This window comes from Eleutherodactylus coqui, chromosome 4, assembly GCF_035609145.1.
Source record: "Eleutherodactylus coqui strain aEleCoq1 chromosome 4, aEleCoq1.hap1, whole genome shotgun sequence".
In the NCBI taxonomy this organism is placed as follows: domain Eukaryota; kingdom Metazoa; phylum Chordata; class Amphibia; order Anura; family Eleutherodactylidae; genus Eleutherodactylus; species Eleutherodactylus coqui.
Window position 1 is genome coordinate 33,411,512 of NC_089840.1, and position 20,965 is coordinate 33,432,476.

Here is a 20,965-nt window from a genome sequence, read left to right on the forward strand (position 1 = left end):
GAAGGGTGCTCTGACTATCCAGCGACATACTGTCTTCCCCCGCCTCCGTTTCCGAGAGCAAAGCGTCTGCCTTTATGCTTTGCAGGGAACTTCTCAGGAGGCATAGCAGAGGAATGGTGACGCTAATGATTGCAGCATCCCTGCTCACCATCTGGGTAGACTCCTCAAAGTTTCCAAGGACCTGCAGATGTCTGCCAACCAGGCCTACTCTTCTGTAAAGAATTGAGGAGGCTGACTCCCACTGCGCCGCCCATGTTGGAGTTGGTATTCCACTATAGCTCTACGCTGCTCATAGAGCCTGGCCAACATGTGGAGCGTAGAGTTCCATCGTGTGGGCACGTCGCACAGCAGTCGGTGCACTGGCAGATTAAACTGATGTTGCAGGGTGCGCAGGGTGGCAGCGGTGATGTAACGGGCAACGCAGAGCCAGAAAAGAATTTTGCGCAAGCCTGCTGTAACACTTAGCTGGCTGCGTATTAATTAGAACTACTACCCCCTGCAGAGACGCAGTACACTCAGGACGGTCACAGGCAGCCCAAATAGAATGTTTTTTCCCAAATTTTTTTGGAAAAGCCCACTGCCTATATAGACAGTATACGTCTTTCACCTTTTTCACTGTCCCTGCCTCACCACTACTGGCCCTATACTATGTAAAATTACTGCAGACTGAGGACGCAATGCTCTGCACGGCCGATATACAAGAAAAAAAAATGTGCAACACTGCAAAAAGCAGCCTCAACAGTACTGCACACGGTCAGATGTGGCCCTAAGAAGGACCGTTGGGGTTCTTGAATCCTAAAATAACACCTAACACTCTCCCTATAGCAACTCCAGCAAGACAGCACTTTCCCTCCTCTATGTCAGAACGCATCTGTGGCGAGCCGCGGGAGGGGCCGATTTATATACTCGGGTGAGACCTGATCTCGCCAGCCACTCACTGCAGGGGGGTGGCATAGGGCTTGAACGTCGCAGGGGGAAGTTGTAATGCCTTCCCTGTCTTTCTATTGGCCAGAAAAGCGCGCTAACTAAGGAAAGAACAAACGTTTTGAAAGCATTAAATAAATTAAATTAATTAAATTACCCAAGACTGGAAAGTCTATTAAGATCATGTTCAATTACTTTCCCTAGAGCTTCTTGATTCAATGTCATCATCACCATAGATTTATTTGTTGTTGTTCTTCCCAAATAGTTCCCACCTCTGTGAATCCATTGACATGAAGAGGGTGTTTGGATTTGCCCTTTTAGTTCAGAAGAGATTAATGGGGCCTATCTGAGATTTATAGCAGATCCAATTATCCTTTGAGTATTTACCGTCAACTCTTTTATCACCTTAAGAGAGGAGTCCAAGCTTGTACAAGAGATTATGATATCATTAAGGGTAGTACAATGAACCTGGTTCAACTGGGATACCAGAAATATGGTCATTTGTCTTCAAGACATGAACTATGGGTAAAGCGTTTTGGAGATAAAAGGTCCCAAAATGCCAAAGACATTCGAGGAATAGCGATCATAGCAGACCTTGGGATTTGAAGTAGAATAGAGGTTTACAAATGGTGAGCTCTTGTATTGTGGTAGAGCAGGTAACAGATCTGAGGTAGAACCCTGTTTCAGGTTGGACTTCGCTAAAAAGTATGTTCAGCGTGAACCCGAACTAAGACTTTAGCAATGTTCTAGCCGGTACAGGGTTTTACAGGTTCAGTTCACTTAACACTAGTCCTGAACATTGGTGTATAACACAGTCTAAGAGCCATAAAAGTGCCTGTATAACAGTGCTTATTATCACTCTTAGACAGTGTTGTACATCAATTTTAGGGGTTTTGGTGTACTTCTAGTTCCGTTCAAACTAATTCAGACTAAACCAAACTTTTTGCAAAAGTTTGGCCAACCTGGCTCATCACTATTTGGGAATATTGGTTGTTATGCACTGTTTTAGGGTACCTTAGAGGTAAGAGACAGCCTTTTATAACAAATACTGATTGACAAACTAGAATAATATGGGGAGGGAAGTGAAAGGCCAGGCAAAAATATACAGCTAATGAATACCATTGCAAACCTTACTATTAGAAGTGTAAAGAAAGAACAAAGACAAAAAATTCAGAAACCAATCACAAAACGAAAGTGTTTCTACACAAGTGCACTGTTGCAGCCGTTCTGAGGTTCCCACCTTGCTTTCAGGCCAGACCAGGGTTTAGCAGCATTCCTACCTCTCCCGGAGCTGAGGGGTGTGGTAGAGGCAAGAGTGATGTCATTCAGCACCTGGTGCTGACTAGCTCTGATGCTATTTAAACTGTGCTAGCTTTGACCCCTGTGCTGGTCAATCTCTTCAGTCCTATGTTGGACAGCGTTGGAGCAACACAGCGTGGTGGAAGCTCTCCAGTATCAGCTAAGTTCTTTGCTGTTTGGTTTGGTTTTGTTTATCCTTTTGTTTTGTGCTAGGGCTCCTAGACAGGGACTTGTCAGTGGCCCAGGCACGAGTGCAGGCTCGCACTTATCAGCGCGGTCGGTCGGCCGAGCAGGCAGGGCCCCCTCCCGGGTTAGGGGAGTATAGGGAGAGAATTCCCCCATTTATTTTGTGTTTTCTTTGCATGGTTGTGCCTTTCATTTATGTTATTGAGGTTGCACGTTTAGTGGACGCAACATGCACAGAGCATAGGAAATGGAATACGGAAGAGGAAGATGCAACAATACCTCTGCAGCGCCTATTGGATGGCAGTAATCCTTCAAATCCATGTCAGATCCTTTAGACAAGTCTTTAAAACAATAATTGGGATTGAGGATTGGTTTTCAATTCCAAATCATTGTATTAAAGAATTGTCTGACATTGATGTGAAGGAATGCTGACATCCAATATGTGTAGTCCCCACGTCCAGATGAATTACATCCTAGGATACTAAAAGAAGCAGCAGAGGTAATTGCTGAACCACTCGCGTAATCTTTGAAAATTCCTGCAGAACAGGAGAAGTCCCAGAAGATTGGAGAAGAGCAAATATTGTCCCTATCTTTAAAAAGGCAAAAAAGTGCACCCTCGAAACTACAGGCCTGTGAGCCTCACTTCTATACGAGGAAAAAACTATGAACAAATGATTTAACAGCATATATGCAAGTTCTTGGATGAGAGTAATTAACCAGAGCCAGCATGGGTTTGTAACAAACAAGTCATTCCCGACTATTCTAATTTCTTCTATAACAGAATCATCGACTGGGTTGATCAGGGAAATTAAGTAGATATAGTATATATTGACTTTAGTAAAACATTTGACAAAGTATCTCATACCATCCTTACTGAAAAAAATGACCAAATATGGGATTGACAAGGCAACTGTTAGGTGGATTCAGAACTAGCTGAGTGATTATACTCAAAGAGTGGTCATAAATGGCTGCACATCCAACTGGAAGAATGTATCAAGTGGGGTACCTCAAGGCTCTGTACTAGGCCTAGTGTTGTTCAAAAGTTTTATAAATGATCTAGAACAGGAAATTGAGCAGAAACTGACCACATCCACAGAAGACTCAAAACTAAAAAGGATGACTAACACTAGAGAAGAGAACGGATTCAAAAAGATCTAGACAAGCTTGAACAGTCGGTGGTGACTAACACAAGGGTATTTAACAAGGAGAAATGCAAAGTCCTACATCTGGGCAAGAAAAATTGTAAAAAGCACATACGGAATAAGAGGAATTGAGCTAAGCAGCAGCACATGTGAAAAAGACTTGGGCGTACTAATAGATCATAGACTGAACATAAGTCAACAATGTGATGCAGCAGCAAACAAGCAAACACAATTCTGGGATGTATTAAGAGAAGCACAGAGTCTAGATCATGTGAGGTAATTATCCCCCTCTACTCTTCCTTAGTCAGACCTCATCTGGAATACTGTGTCCAGTTCTGGGCACCCCACTTTAAAAAAGACAGACAAACTAGAGCAAGTTCAGAGAAGAGTTACCAAGATGCTGAGCGGTCTGCAAATCATGTCCTATGAGGAACGGTTAAAGGGGTTGTCCCGCGCCGAAACTGTTTTTTTTTTTTAACCCCCCCCCCCCCCCCCCGTTCGGCGCGAGACAACCCTGATGCAGGGGTTAAAAAAACAAACCGGAGAGTGCTTACCTGAATCCCGGCGGTCCGGCGTCTTCATACTCACCTGCTGAAGATGGCCGCCGGGGTCTGCTCCCTCCGTGGACCGCAGCTCTTCTGTGCGGTCCATTGCCGATTCCAGCCTCCTGATTGGCTGGAATCGGCACGTGACGGGGCGGAGCTACACGGAGCCGGCATTCTGCACGAGCGGCCCCATTGAAGACAGCAGAAGACCCGGACTGCGCAAGCGCGGCTAATTTGGCCATCGGAGGCACCATGGAGACGAGGACGCCAGCAACGGAGCAGGTAAGTATAAAACTTTTGATAACTTCTGTATGGCTCATAATTAATGCACAATGTACATTACAAAGTGCATTAATATGGCCATACAGAAGTGTATAGACCCACTTGCTGCCGCGGGACAACCCCTTTAAAGGATCTGGGAATGTTTAGCTTGCAAAAAAGAAGGCTGAGAGGAGACTTAATAGCTGTCTACAAATATCTGAAGGGCTGTCACAGTGCAGAGGGATCAGCTCTATTCTCATTTGTACAAAGAAAGACTAGAAGCAATGGGATAAAACTGAAAGGGAGGAGAGACAGATTAGATATTAAAAAAAACTTTTTGCTAATGTGGGTGATGAATGAGTGCAACAGGTTACCACGGGAGGTGGGGAGTTCTCCTTCAATGGATGTCTTCAAACAAAGGCTGGACAGACATCTCTGTGGGATGATTTAGTGATCCTGCACTGAGCAGGGGGTTGGACAAACAAGTCATGCCAGACTAATCTAATTTCCTTCTATGATAGTATCACTAACTGGGTTGATCAGGGAAATGCGGTGGATATAGTTTTTCTTGACCTTAGCAAAGCATTTGACAAAGTATCTTATACCATACTTATTGAAAAAATGACCAAATATGAGATTGACAAGGCAACTGTTAGGTGGATTCAGAACTCTGATTGATCGTACTCAAAGAGTGGTCATAAATAGCTGCACATCCAAGTGGAAGAATGTATCAGGTGGGGTACCACAAGGCTCTGTCCTGGGCCCAGTGTTGTTCAATATTTTTATAAATGATCTGGAGAAGGGAATTGATGGGAAACTGATCAAATTTGCTGATGACAAAAAAAGCTAGGAGGGATAGCTAACACTGGGGAAGAGAGAGAGTATATAAAAAGATCTCGATAAGCTTGCACAGTGGGCAGTGACTAACAGAATGGTATTTTACAAGGAGAAATGCAAAGTCCTACATCTGGGCAAGAAAAATGAAAAAAAAAACATACAGAATGGGAGAAATTGGGCTAAGCGGCAGCATTTGTGAAAAAGACTTGGGTATACTAATAGATCATGGACTAAACATGAGTCATGTGATGCAGCAGCCAAAAAGGCAAACATAATTCTGGGATGTATTAAGAGAAGCACAGAGTCTAGATCATGTGAGGTAATTATTCCCCTCTACTCTTCCTTAGTCAGACCCCATCTGGAATACTGTGTCCAGTTCTGGGCACCCCACTTTAAAAAAGACATAGACACACTGGATCAAGTTCAGAGAAGAGTTACCAAGATGGTGAGCGGTCTGCAAATCATGTCCTATGAGGAACGGTTAAAGGATCTGGGAATGTTTAGCTTGCAAAAAGAAGGCTGAGAGGAGACTTAATAGCTGTCTACAAATATCTGAAGGGCTGTCACAGTGCAGAGGGATCAGCCCTATTCTCATCTGTACAAGGAAAGACTAGAAGCAATGGGATGAAACTGAAAGCGAGGAGACGCAGATTAGAAACTTTCTGACAATGATGGTGATCAATGAGTGGAACAGGTTACCACGGGAGGTGGTGAGTTCTCCTTCAATGGAAGTGTTCAAACAAAGGCTGGACAAATATCTGTCTGGGATGATTTAGTGAATCCAGCACTGTGCAGGGGGTTGGACCCGATGACCCTGGAGGTCCCTTCCAATTCTGCCATTCTATGATTCTGTGAAAGCGTGTCAATCAGTGCTTGCTCGCTGTCTTTCACACTTGGGCAGGTGAATGCCTGTATTGGGGCAATCGTTAATAGCTGTATGGGGATGAATCATTATATTGTCTGGATTGCTTGCTTGTTCGCCAGCTGATTTTTGGCTCTTTTACATGAATGGGCATACGAACTTTCAGGCAAATGTTCATGTATGATAATCGGACTTCGTACAAGGCGCTTTAGCTTCAGCAAAATTGTAATAAGAGTGAATCACAATTCAGGGAGGAAACTGAGTTGTTATGGAAACTGAAGCGCTGGAAGAAAGTTGCTTCCGGTAGTTTAATAATTTCTTTGTGGATTTGGAAAGCTGTGCATAATAGAAATCCGATTAGCCAACGTGCAACCACCCGATCACTCACAGATGGTAGACTTAGAATGGGGTGAAATGATTTTGGTCAGAGGTAACTAGAGATGATTGAGGTGCGGTAACATTAATATGCTTTAATTCTACAGTAAGCTGATTCCTCATTAATGCCTGGAGAAAACTGTGCTATAAATAAGACACCAGTGTTACTACCTAGTACTCCAGTACAGGGCATGGTTAAGGGCGCACCTCCAACTTCTCTTTACAACTGCAGCAGCGGCCTGTCCATGACTTGAGTAACCCATCAATATAGCATTAGCAGCCAGGGTTTTTTTAGGGTGTTACACAGACAGCTGTTTCTGGGTGATTGTCCCTCATCAGTGGGCAGTAGGTTAGTCTCTTCACACACCTTCTAGGTGCTCTCCTTAAAGGAAAAACAATACCCCTCCTGACCCACATCTATAGGCCTCTTACTAGCCAAGCCAAAAACCTACTGCACACTGAGGGGCAAAAACCCCCGAAACAGCTGTCTGTGTATGGTTTCTAGTTTGGGCTTATAATTCCCAGTCATTGTTACAAGACTTGTCTAAAAAGTCTAACAATGCATCTCCATAGGTTTATTTTATAATTTTTCAATTGCTTTATATGTGTAGCCTGGGTCATCATCCCATTGCATCATCCACTGTCTCTTCAAGTTAAAGGGGTTGTCCCGCGAAAGCAAGTGGGTCTATACACTTCTGTATGGCCATATTAATGCACTTTGTAATGTACATTGTGCATTAATTATGAGCCATACAGAAGTTATAAGAAGTTATTCACTTACCTGTTCCGTTGCTGGCGTCCTCGTCTCCATGGTGCCGTCTAATTTTCAGCGTCTAATCGCCAGATTAGACGCGCTTGCGCAGTCCAGGTCTTCTGCTTTTCTCAATGGGGCCGCTCGTGCCAAAGAGCGGCTCCTGGTAGCTCCGCCCCGTCACGTGCCGATTCCAGCCAATCAGGAGACTGGAATCGGCAATGGACCGCACAGAAGAGCTGCGGTCCACGGAGGGAGAAGATCCCGGCGGCCATCTTCAACCGGTAAGTAAGAAGTCACCGGAGCGCGGGGATTCAGGTAAGCGCTGTGCGGATTTTTTTTTAGGTCCCTGCATCGGGTTTGTCTCGCGCCGAACGGGGGGGCTGTTGAAAAAAAAAAAAAACGTTTCGGCGCTGGACAACCCCTTTAAGGTCCCGGATGGCCGTCTTTATATTCTCCTGTAAGATGTTCTAATCGACCATAGAATTCGTTGCTACCCCAATAATCACAAGGTGTACCGGCTCTGAGGTAGCAAAATCCCAAGCTATAATGCCTCTCCATCATAACCCAAACAATAATGCCCCATGCAACATAGCCCCAAACCCTGATGCTCCCTTCACCAGGCTTCATAGTTGAATGAGGTTCTGGTGTTGGTGCAGTGTTCTCTTCCCTCCATTGTTATCTTATTTATCTATAGAGTATTCTCCCAAAATCATTGTGTAACATCTAGGTGGTTTCGGTGAACTTGAGATGGGCAGCCATGTATTTCTTGGACAGCAGCAGCTTCCTCCATGAAACCTCTTTTGGTCAATGTTTCTCTAATAGTGGACACATGAACAGAGGTTTCTGAATTTTGTAGAGTTTTACTGTGGGGTGTGCACAGGCCGGCAGGACCACAGAGGGGTTTGGGTGATAGCAAAGGGCAGTGGCAGTGGCTCCACTATTCCCCCATTCACGAACCGCAACTGTGGGAAAAACGCACCGTGTAAATGGTGTTCTAGTTTGGTGTTTGGTGCTACCATGAAGACGGGCTGTGCATGGTGGTAAGGTTGTCAAGTTCGTGATGCCAGCCCATATACAGGCTGAGACCTGTTCCAGACAAAATGAAAAGGGGAAAAGACAAAATAAATTGGGGTTATTGTCCTATCTTCCTAGAGGGCAGTGTGATACTTCAGTGCAGATGATTCAGTGGTGGGAAGGGACTCCAGGAAACAGGATTAAAAGTGAAAACAATGTAACAACTTATTGCGGGGAAAATTCTTCATTAATGGCATTACATTGCATTGGCATTTCTTTTCTTTGCGGCAGTTATTACAATTACATGTTAGGATCATATTCGTACATTTTGATGCTACAGATCCTTGAACAGTTTCCATACGCTATTCTTTATCTTTCTTATCTGCTCTCCCTTTCTCTCTTTCTTTTACTTAGTTTAGATCTCTTTTTCCTCTCTTGGCTCTTATTTTGTCCATTATGTCTTCTCTCCCCTGTCTCTCTTAGTTCCTCTCTTGGGCTATCTTCTCTATTCTTAGTCTCCATACGAGTTAGATGTTAGTACTCACACTTATCCACTTCCCTCCACACTGGCTTCTCTATTCTTGCTTCTTTCTTAGGCTCACACCATCTCTAGACTCCCTAAACTCCTCCATCTCTCTCCTTTTATCTCTCTACTCTGAACCAACCCGCCAATCACAGACTTTCTCTCTCTCCCTGTTCCCTGGCTAGCCATTTTCCCCAAGCTGTTACTAGATGATAGAAGACCCATTGGGAATGGGGGACCTGTCATTAAAAGGGCACAGAGGTGAATTGAAAAGCAGAAAATGAATACAAAACATAACTTTTAACACTTACAATCCTAAACACATTTAGATAAGAAGTGGCCACATGAGTGCTGTAGTGTACCTAATCCTGGACGCTGCAACTGTAGCTCTTTTGCTGTTCCCCTTGAGTTTCTTCTCAACTCTTTCGAGATTGCCTGTTGTTCTCTTAGTGTGATACAACAAGGCACCTGTTCCTAGGGAGAGTACAACAATCCTGAATGTTCTTCATCTGTAGACAATAACCGTGGACTGATGTACACTGGGGTCTTTAGTTTCCGTAGCCATTTCCAGCTTCATACGTCTCTATAACACGTCTTCTGAGGTCTTCAGAAAGTTGCTTACATCCAGGCTTCTGTCTTAAGATCCCATCAGCACTGGCATTGTTGCGCCCAAACTGCTGCAGTTTTCTGTTTGATTCTTATCACAGTAATTACAGGCAAAAGACAGTTTTTGTCTGCACAGCACAGTAGAGGTCTAAGTGGACACATGAGAATACACTCTTCAAAGGTCTTGCAATTAGTGGTTGGCATTGACATTCTGAGCTTATGGACCTGGAATCATGTCTGCTTCCGGTCACTGACATTTATACTGTACACTTCCATGAACACAGTGTGTTCATTTCTTCTTCTTCTCTATTATTTTACTTGAACTGAAGAGAAGAAAATAGCAAACCTGAATGAAAAAGCTGAATTGCCATTAACCACACACTTAACACTTTTTGAAAGCTTCCTTTGAGTTTCACTCACAACCTCCCTTTGAAATGTTCAATTGTCAACTACAAGAGAGCTGCGAGATATTATAATGGGAGATAGTACAGATAAGTGCTAAAACATAAGGGTTATTACTCCTGATGGAGCTGATTCCCTGTCAATAGAGAATACATATCGCTCTAATTTTCTGCCATATTAATAACTTTTCTTTGTGAGATTTTTCGGCAGGGTTACGGGATTATACTGTAGTGTAAAACTCGTGGACGGTCAGCATGATGGTGTCTCCCAAGGGATGGTACTCCACGGGCTCTCTCGGGAATAGGACACCCCTCCTGAACCTGTGGTCAGATTGCAGTCTTCATCGTGTCTCCACCTATCTCAGGCGACTACGGCCAATGGGGCTTTGGGCTGGATGCACATCCTGCTAGGCATAAGCGTCTTTCTCTATATAATCAAAGTCAAGACGCAATGTTTCCATGTTGTTTTTTTTTTTAAATGGTCAACCATATAGAATCTCCGGGATTTCCTGGGTGCAGCAGTTGAAATCAGTTACGAACAGTTACAAGTAAATGGTAGGTTCGTAGAGATGAGCGAGCACGCTCGGTAAGGTCAGTTACTCGAGAGAGCTGCGCTCTTCTCGAGTAACTGCCTTCTCCTCCGAGCGTGCTTGGGGGGGCGGCGGGGGTGAGAGAGAGAGATCTTTCTCACTCTCCCCCCCCCCCCCTTCTCGGAGGAGAAGACAGTTACTCAAGAAGAGTGATGCTCGCTCGAGTACCTGACTTTACCAACCGTGTTCGCTCATCTCTAGGCTGGTATTGTCCCTTGGCAGGGTTTTCTCCATTATTTCCAATGGGTAGCAAAGTCACACTTAGTCTTTACCTTCAATATGGGATGCAGAGGGAGAGCAGTCTCAACTGCGGGCTCCGATCATTCAGGACACGTGCGTCTTTATCCCGGTCATGGTAGGTATCCACACAATCGCCAAAAGCAGCTGAAGTGCAGGTCTCGAGGTCCTGACTCCAGGGACGCATACACTAGTGGGCTTGAGGTTAGTACGTTAGCTCAGTGATGTGCCACACCAAGATCCAATACCCCATTGGAGGCCATCTGGTCTCAACTTTACATAGGGCTCCTCTGAAAAACAGAAAGCACGTACCCCTCCAGTTTGCCTCTACAGCTTCCGAGCCTTCTTTTTATAGTGCCATGACTCATAAAATGAAAAATGCTAAAAACAACTATAAAACAAGCGTATGACTAACACACAAAGAGGAAGAAAAAGAAACCACAAACCCCCTTCCAGTAGCATAATGGGATGGAAAACTCTTCAAACAGAAAAAAACTTACTGAAATTAATATTACCTGAAATATTCCCTTCCCTCCTAGGTATTTTACAGTATTAGGAAGCACGTCCTCAACAAGTCATTGGTAATCTTCCCCTAGGGCCCTCGGTTGTCTGCACAGCACTGAAGTGCACTTGCTTTACATACACAGCGCAGGATCAGTAACCTTTAGTGCAGCACACTACAGGCAGAATTGCAGATATCAGTAAAGAGCTGAATTACATCAGACACCCAACAGACTTTACAAGAAGTCTTATTCTAGAACATCTACTGTGAATCTCTCGAATGTTCCTCTCTGCAGACAATCCTTGGCCATCTTCTCTGGATTATCTCTGGATGAATGTAGAGCTCATTTTTGTTGAAAGGGTAATTGCACTTTTAACTAACTTTTGACATATCATATAGACATGTCAAAAGTATTAATCAGAGGGAGTCCTGCTGCTGAGACCCCCTTGATCGCTAGAATGAGGGGCTACAGTGCATGAGTACTGTGCCCGCCTGCTGTCTTTTCGGCTCCTTCAGGCAGCTGAAGGCGACCAGCATAGAGGTCTATAGAAAGCGCTATACTTCTCTACACAGTTGTCTTCAGCTGTGAGAAGGAGCTGAAAAATAGCGAAGACAGCCGAGGGAGCACAGCGCTCATGTACCCCTCGTTCTCACAATCCACAGGAGTCTCAGCAGTGGGACCCCCGCTGATCAAAACTTTTGGCATGATGTCAAAAGTTATTTGAAAGTGCAACTACTCTTTAACTCTTGTTCATTATTGAGAACTCTGTTACTATAAGAAAAGTTAATAATCTGTTATTATGTACAGTAATGGCAAGCAACAGGGTGCTGTAGCAACATTTGAGTGAGGGAAAGAGCCAAGAGAATCTAGAAACACCCCAGAGTGAAAAAGGGGCAGTGAGGAATTATTCAGAGAAGCAGGAAATGCATCAGTCACAGGTGCAACAAATAAGAGATGCTCCCATGCGTTCCTGTTCCAGAGAGAGTTAAAGAGAGGGCAAAGATAGAAAAGAAAGGCCGAATGCAGATGGAGAGGTGCCTGGTGCTTCCGCCATTGAGAGACAAGTAAGGTGATTGATGTGTGTGAGGCTGTATACTGGCAAGAGTATATCGGGGTATTGGTTTGAAGAGCTACAGCAAGAGAAATGTAATCAGTGTTGGAGAGAGAGAATAGGTAACCAGGACAAAAGTGTTGCGGGTGATGGTATGACACCCAGGTTACAGAAAATTATGCAAATGACAGATGTGGGAAGATAGCTCGGTAGCGTGTGGGTTGGCGGCAATCAGAGACGGAAAACCAGCGGATGCTGTCCAAAAGCAGGCGTGACATGCGTTTATTTCATAGCAGCAACATAAAAGTTCAACCTTAGCTTCAGGAAAAACAAATAATAATCCACAATCCAGTTATCAGGCCGGCCCAGCCTGATCAGATCGCACTTAGCAGGTGCGGTCCACAGCAGGGCTTCTATCTCCTAGCCGGTCACATAGGCTGCCAGGGACCCTGGCAGCCATCTTAGCTCCCCGGTGTCAGTGCACACTGCTATTTATGTGCACCTGATCTGGCTCAGCCTCAGCCCCTGGGCTGATTGAGCTCACCCACACCCTGGAGTGGAGGAGGTGGAATGGATGGCCCCACTACCAACCTGACATCCATTCCAAAAAAAAAACAGGCCCGGATATTTTAAAAGAACAGATCTCCAGCAACTTCTTGCTGGAGACCACATTACACTCCTGGTTTTCTACGTCCCCAACCGCGGGAGGTGACCTTCCTCCAGTCCCCTTATGTATAATACCGGAACCGAGGGGCGACGTAGCGACCGTCCACCACTACCCCCTTAGTACCTCACACAGAGTTACTAAAATAGAAACTTTTATTAGAGAAATAACTGAAAAAGATCAATGTTATGCAGCTTAGGAAACAATGCAAATAAAACAAATAATTGTCCAAGTTCCATATGCAATCCTGACTACTACTTACTATGGCCTAGAACTGCTGGGCTATGTGTACTAGGAAATCACAAATGTCACACTTCTGGTTAGATAATTACAACGTAATCAACATACACTTGCAATAAGTTAAATTAGACTTCAGCACGGTCTGTTACAGGGGTTGTCTCACGAAAGCAAGTGGGGTTAAACACTTCTGTATGGCCATATTAATGCACTTTGTAATATACATCGTGCATTAAATATGAGCCATACAGAAGTTATTCACTTACCTGCTCCGTTGCTGGCGTCCTCGTCTCCATGGCTCCGTCTAATTTCAGCGTCTAATCGCCCGATTAGACGCTCTTGCGCAGAAGGGTCTTCTCCCTTCTGCTCGGTCCGGGCACGAGCGGCGTTCTGGCTCCGCCCCTTCTACGCGGCATCGCGTATCTCCGCCCGAAGTCGTTTCGGCGTACTTACCTTTTTCTTTCTACTAGAAGGGGACCCATCCCATAGATCCCGACCAGTAACGTGCCCCACGGACCTTCAGACCTTCTTTGTATATCCTTAGTTTCATATACATATATTTCTCCTTGTGTCTTCATGGAAGTTATTCTGCTTCATTGCTTCTTCTAAGACAATTGCAATGTTTATACAATGAAGCTTAATTCCAGTAATGAGCTGAGCGATTTATTTTTAATTTAACTTGTCTATTACTTCCTAAATGCAATAGCGGTTTAGGCTGAGAGCAGAGCAGAACGCTACAGACGCCAACATAATCTAAGATGAAATCGGTAACTCTGGCAAGACAGAATTTATGAATCTGTACATTAAAGTCTAATGGCCGGGATTCTTTCTTGAACTATTCTCTCCTTAATTTATTAAAGGCCTACTGGTGTTAAGTAAGCTGTTGAAACCAAAGATTTAATTACATCCATGGCTAGTCTATTATGTTTAGGCATTATGTACATTAGGGCCTCATGCCCACGCCACGCGTGGATTCCGCATGCTGATTTTCGCAGCGTAAGACCTGTGTGCCAGTGCAGAAATTATTTTTAAATGCTTGCCACTGATCGCGGATGCAATTTTAATTTTTTTAGTTTTATTTATTTTTTCCGTGTGGATGTACTGTGGATCATCCACACAGAAAAAATCCGCAACCCCACCTTCCTAGTTGATTTTAACAATTTTTTTACTATTGTATTTGCGGATGCACTGAGGATCGTCCACACCCATTTACTGCTATTGAGCCTATCTGCATGGAATCTGTACTGAAATGGAGCATGCTGCTATTTGTTTTCTGCACCAAACGGTCTGCAAATCAAATCTGCATGCTTACATTCAATTGCAGATGCCAATGCCTTCCTATGGGCACTTTGAATTGCGGACCTTCTGCGCGGGTGACCTGTGTGGATTCTGCAAATCAGAACTGCTCATGGACATTGGGCCTAAGCGTATAGCACATTCAATTCTAGTTGTTCTAGTTTAATCTCTGTGGCTTTGGCCTGCATTCACCTCTACACACTGGTGGAAAAACAGCAGTTCAAATAAGGGTGGCCAGAAAGAAGAGTTGGCAGTGCAAGAACTGCGCTGGGGTGCTGTAGAAGACTGTGCAAAAGGCTGTTCAAATCTGCCAGAGAATCGTTGGACACAGAAGCTGTTACTGGGAGCAGTGCTCTGCTGCTAGGAAAAAGTTCAAAAGCTCTGCTACAGGTCAACAGTTTGGGAGTAACCACTGGACAATACTTTTCCTATTTAGGATCAAAAAAATGGTTGTGTCAAATTTCATGTTTGTACGACACCGGGAAGTTAGCGAATTAGATTTGGTACATTAGACAGGGGTGCCAATACTTTTGCACTTAGCATTGAATAATCAAGTTGTGACCCCTTTACTTTTCCTATTTAGGACCTAAAGAATGCTCCTTCCAAATTTCATGCTTGTACAACACCGAGAAGTTAGAGAATTAGTGGTGAGTCAGTCAGTAAGTCAGTGAGGGCTCTCACCTTTTTATATATTACACTTGTAATATTTGGTTATGCATTTTAACTTTAGAAGATATTACTATGCAAGGGGAATATAAAAAACTTTAGAGTCCTTTTGTGCATAAGGGGGACAAAAGAAAAAAAATGAAGTCTCAGAAAAGTTCAAGAATACAAAAACACAAATGGAGTCTTTCAGCACCAAGTCACCTGTTGGCTAGACAGCAAGGTGGGCTCCTCCGTTTCAAACTGTGTACTGAAGCCTGTTGGCGTGGCGTTGCTGCTGCACGTCCGACTCCCAACAGATGAACACAGGGACGGACTGGCCCGAATAAAGGCTCTCACCTCTGCAACCTCCGAAGTACTGTCCTCCTGGATTGGCTCAGAACAGTCAGTTCCTGACTGCTGTTGGGCTTGCAATAAGTCCTCCAGACAAGGAGTTTCATCAGGCTATACTTGTGGCAATGACACATTGCTGAGTAGACGTCATAGCCACACCGGAGGTCCTCTTGGGCGGTCATCCACGGAGTAGAAGCAGAAGTTTGAGTCTCTGTACTCCTTAATAAACGCATGCAGAGATGGTGGCAGCACGGCCCTCACTTCCGAGTTGTCTCGATGAATGAGGATCCATGGTGGATAACGCAGCTCCACAAAACCACCTGGAACTCTGTATTTCTGCAGTCTCCTGAGCCTCTTCCCGGTTGGAGGAGCAGTGAAAGGAGAAGGTGTAGCCTTTGTAGGAGCAGGGTCACAGACCTGCGGTTCCAGTATTCTCTCCTCCACTGGCGATAAAGCAAGAGAAACACTTGGCAACTGCTCCTGTAGCTCCGGTTCATCACCCCAATAAAATCTGGTCTGAGGTGGTGGATAACCAGCAGGGACACCGTGGAGAGTTTTAGAAGTAGTCATCTCGCCTGCAGGGGTGCTCACGCTGGTCTGCTCCGGAAAGTCTATTGGCTCACTCACTAGCATTGGCGACTCCTCCCTTGGGTGGTCTCCAGCATTCTGCTTTTGGTCCGTGGTGGGGGTGAACCCCCCCCCCCTACTTTTCCCACAACCACGGTGGGAACTGAGTGGCTGGAACGTTTCACGGGTTCTGTGAAGGTAGAGGAAGAAGAAGCCTGGGAGCCATCTATTGCCCTCCACAGGTTCTGGCGCCAAGTGCAGGTCAGGCAATTCCACCTTGTCTAGTACCAACACAAAATTATTCCTTAAATGATAAAGCATCTGGGATATAAGAATGATGGGTAAAGTCCTGTTTGTTGCTCTGCATGCTTGCAGGTGACTCAGCCTTGTCTCTTTGGCTTTCTGGGAGTGCTGAACTGGACACAACGTGACTATCCATATAGACTCAGGCACAGGCACACTCTTCTCCGTGTCTAGAAAATGTCAGAGGCACTTCTCTGTTTTGTAGTGAAGGCACGGAGGAATCATCCTGTTCGTGACACCATAACTCCACCCTGCAGCGTCCGAAGAGTGGGCCCACAGCCGAGGAGATACTGGGGTAGATAGAGGCCTTGTCACAGGGCTGCAGAGGTGCAATACACATAACTCAAATGCATACCACACATAAGACACTGACAAGGGCACGAGTCAGACATATAACATAATGGAGGGGCCCCACTAACTCTGGGCCACTACAGTTGTAATAAACATCTATATTTTTGTCTGACTCCTATCCTGATACCTGTGTCGCCCACCATCTCCCATGACACCTGTATAATTGTGGTTCTTAGATTTGTATAACATATAATTGCTGCCACAAGTCAGGGTCCCACCAGGTTCCTGATGTGGAGTCGTCCTTATCAGGGCAAATGCTCCATTATAGGTAGGATTCTCTCATACTAGTAGATAAGGGTCAGTTCCCTTTTTCCACCATTTGTTGGTTTCCTTAAATACCATTTAGTGGTATCCATGTTTATCCTTTCTGTGTATATCCATCCTTTATGGACATAAAATTACATCAGCCTCAGTCGTAACACAGAAATGCCTCATAACATTCAGCAAAGTTCAAATGCTGGACTGTTATGCTAGGGCTATATAGTGACTTTGGCAATGATGGCGGTTGCACAATTGTAGATCCCTATGTAGTCTTCAACCTCACACTGCTACTGAAGTGAATGAGGTCACAGTGTGAGGCACATGTTGCCAGAACTGCGACTTAAAGGTCACAAATCTATCAAGGCTCAAGGCAAGTCCTGGTTGCAACAGTCTCTCATTATGACCCCATACACTCCAATGGCAGTGTGAGATCACAGGCTACATGCCGCTGCCAAAGTCACTGTGTAGTTCTAACCTTTAGGCTGGGTTCACACAGAGCGGATTTGCCACGGAAATTCCGTGCGGAATTTCACCGCGGCAAATCCGCATGCGGCCGCTAATCCCGAGATTAGCCAGCCAAGTGCCCGAGATTTCTCAGAAATCTCGTCCACACGGGACGGCAAATCCGCTGCGGCTAAGCCGGCAGAAGCCGCTACTGCAGCGCGGATTTGCCGACCGCAGCATGTTTATTTTTTTTTTCCACTACGGCCGCGCTCTCCTCTATGGGAGCGCCGACCGCAGCGGAAGAGCGAGCGGCCGGGCCGCTTCAAAGCTGCCGCCACAGTTCTCCCGGTGGAAATGTCGCGGTTTTTCGCTGCGGCCAAACCGCAACATTTCTATCGGGAATCCGCCCTGTGTGACCGTGGCCTTATGCTGACTTGTGATCCGGAAGGTCATTCCCCTACATAATAATGAAAGTTGTGGTGCATTCAGAAAAATTATTACATATGTGATACACAATTTAAAAAAACACCCCGACTCAAAGTCATTAAACTGTCACTCCGTAGATGTTCATTATTTATGTCGGATTTCTTTCACATGTTAATTGACTTACCAAAGGCGCATTAACCCAAATACGACCATAACTATGAATTATGAACAGCTGGCAAGGATTCACTGTCAGTTCTTTGTTGCCACGTGGATCTTATTTTAGAAGCCATTATGTAATTTTCTTGGGTATTTTTATCACCTTCTAATTTTTAATGAAGACGTTTGAATAGTAAATAGTCTGGGGGACTGCGAGACTCCTAAGTAAGACGTAAACAATCTCGAGAAGGACGCTGATTTTCACAACTCATGAATAAAATACTGCATAAATGGAGCAAATGTTGGAGTCAACACAAACCCATTCATTCTATTTGTACCGTCCTGTAGGCTTCTAATTGGTATTCTTCCAGAATGTTGTGTCTCTCCATTATTTTTCATTATTAAGTCTTCCACTTTTCTCCTTTACTGTGGTGACATAGTTAGCTGGCATTCTGTACTGAGACCGACATTTGTTCATCACAGAATTGCAATAATCTGCTGTGGACAGGCTGCAAATGGGCAATTTCCCCTCGGCTAAGAGCCATCATAGAATGGTAGAGTTGGAAGGGACCCCCAGGGTCATCCGGTCCATCCCCCTGCTCAATTCAGGATCACTGAATCATTCCAGACAGATGTCTGTCCAGCCTTTGTTTGAAGACTTCCACTAAAGTAGAACTCACCACCTCCTGTGGCAACTGGATCCCCTCATTGATCCCCCTCACTGCCTAATATCTAATCTGTGTCTCCTCCCTTTCAGTTTCATCCTGTTGTTTCTAGTCTTTCCTTGATGTTAAGGCCTAATATAATAATATTATGCATATGGATAACCTTATCTATGTGAGACTCATGTGATTGCTGGCGTGGCCACCAGCTTGTAGGCGAGTACCAGGCAGATGTAGGCTGGGGATGATTGCCCCCCTTAGGTCCACCCAGCGAAATGATTTTCTTCCTCTTTTGGGCAGCATCTTGTAGTTGATGATGAATCATCCTCCTCCTTGTTCTGTATCCTCCCCTCTGATATTCCAAGGCACTACTGTCAGCCCATCACAGCCCCCACAACACAATTGATTAGTACTGCTATTGTACTTATGTACTGAACTTGGTTCTGGGGTTGTATTTATGGTTTGGTTCTGTTGTTATATGTATTTACTCAGCTTAGTGCTTTATTTATGTACTGAGCTTGGTTCTGGTGCTTTAATTATGTTATGAGCTTGGCACTGGAGCAGTATTTGTGTACTGAGTTTGGTCCTGGTGCTGTATTTATGTTCTGGACTTGGTTCTAGTGCTGTATTTATGTTATGAGCTTGGCTCTGGAGCAGTATTTGTGTATTGAGTTTGGTTCTGGTGCTGTATTTATGTACTGAGCCTGGTTCTGGTGCTGTATTTATGTACTGAGCCTGGTTCTGGTCCTGTATTTTTATACTGAGATTGTTTCTGGTATAGTATTTATTCACTGACCTGTTCTGGTGTGGGTATCCTGCCATCTTGCTGTTTTATGCACAAGTAGAATACAGGCAGACTGCCTATCAGTGCAATATATATGATTTTTTAAAATTCTGATGGGGGGAGGACAAAGACATTCTGCACAAGGTGCCATCTAAGCTAAAGCCGACACTGATGATGTATTCATTTTGTTTAAATGGCCGACCTCAGACAATATCAAAAGTCTATTCATGGCTCGCCCACTCTCTGTTAAGGATCACCTTGATCTACATTATTTTTCCTTTGCACTGTGATTGCATATAACATATCATAAACTGCTCAGCATGAGATGAGATATCAGAGGTAAAATACCTTATTAGCATGGAGTTATTGGAGATACATTTACTTCATATCTAGGTTGTTAACCCAATGTTTTGCCCAGATGCCTCAACCATTTTTGATCCAGCTATGAGGTCATAACTTCCTGCCCAGGCTAATACACTGTAACATAGCGGACGCGGACCCACTGTTTCACTGATTGATTTGGCTTTGGGCTACTCCTGAGGGCTGCTCTTAAGAGTCTCCTGGCTTTTACCTCCTAACCCTTTTTAGAGAGATCAGCTGCATGGACCCCCTCCTCCTTTCCAGATCATTTTCTCAGGAGTCGTCTTAGTGTGGTGAGAGTGGGCTGTCAAGTCAAAAGGCCCTGCAGCGTTGTACCAAAGGGACAGACAAGGATGTAATCAAATAGGCCAAGGCTGGGACAGGTGGAGTTCATGCAATATTTTAAATTGGGCTGGACATCAGGGCAGGTGACAGTCAAGAAAGATGTAGTCAGAAAACAGGCCGAGGTCAGGACAGGCAGAGTTCGGAAAGCTGAGTACACAATAATAAATAAATATTTGTATAGTGCCAACTTATTCCGTAGTGCTTTCGAGTAATTTTATTTATAACCCCCCCATCAAGCTGGATATTCATTTTACTGACCTCGGAAGGACCTTGAGCTGGCTACCTGAACCACGCGGGGATTGAACTTGTAACCTTCAGGTCGTGAGCGAGAGCTTAGAACTGCATTTCTGCTGCCTTAACACTCTGTGCAACACAGGGCTAAGGGTCAAAAATGGCAGACTGATGTGATTCTGAACATCATTGCTTAGAACACTGGGAACCTTATAGCTTAGGCACCTTGCAGTGGGGGCAAGTGCATTAAGTAACCCAGAAAGGGCTAGGATACGTTGGAAACAGGAAAGTTTGGTGCGAACACTGGTCCTTTAAGGAACCGGCTGCACAGGTGCTTGAAAACAAGCATTAGTCATGGTCTGAATTTATACAAACTCCCCCAGGTTCTTCTAATATGTTCAGCACAAAATATGTCATCTACTCTGTTTCCCTGAAAATAAGACATACCCTGAAAATAAGACCTAGCATGATTTTCTAGAATTTTTGAGGATGCAAAATGATTTTTCAGGCTTTTTGAGGATGCTTGAAATATAAGCCCTACTCTAAAATTAAGCCCTGCCAACAGTTAATTAAAAAAGTCAATTTAAATAGTGTCCAGGCAGCTATACATGTAAAACAGTTAAACCTTTTTGAACGAAAAATTAATATAAGACACTGTCTTATTTTTGGGGAAACACGGTAGTAGTAAAATATTGAGATGTCCCTAATATGTGACTCAGGGACTCATTGTGCTGATAGACAGTTTATAGACTTTTTTATCTTATTCATTTTT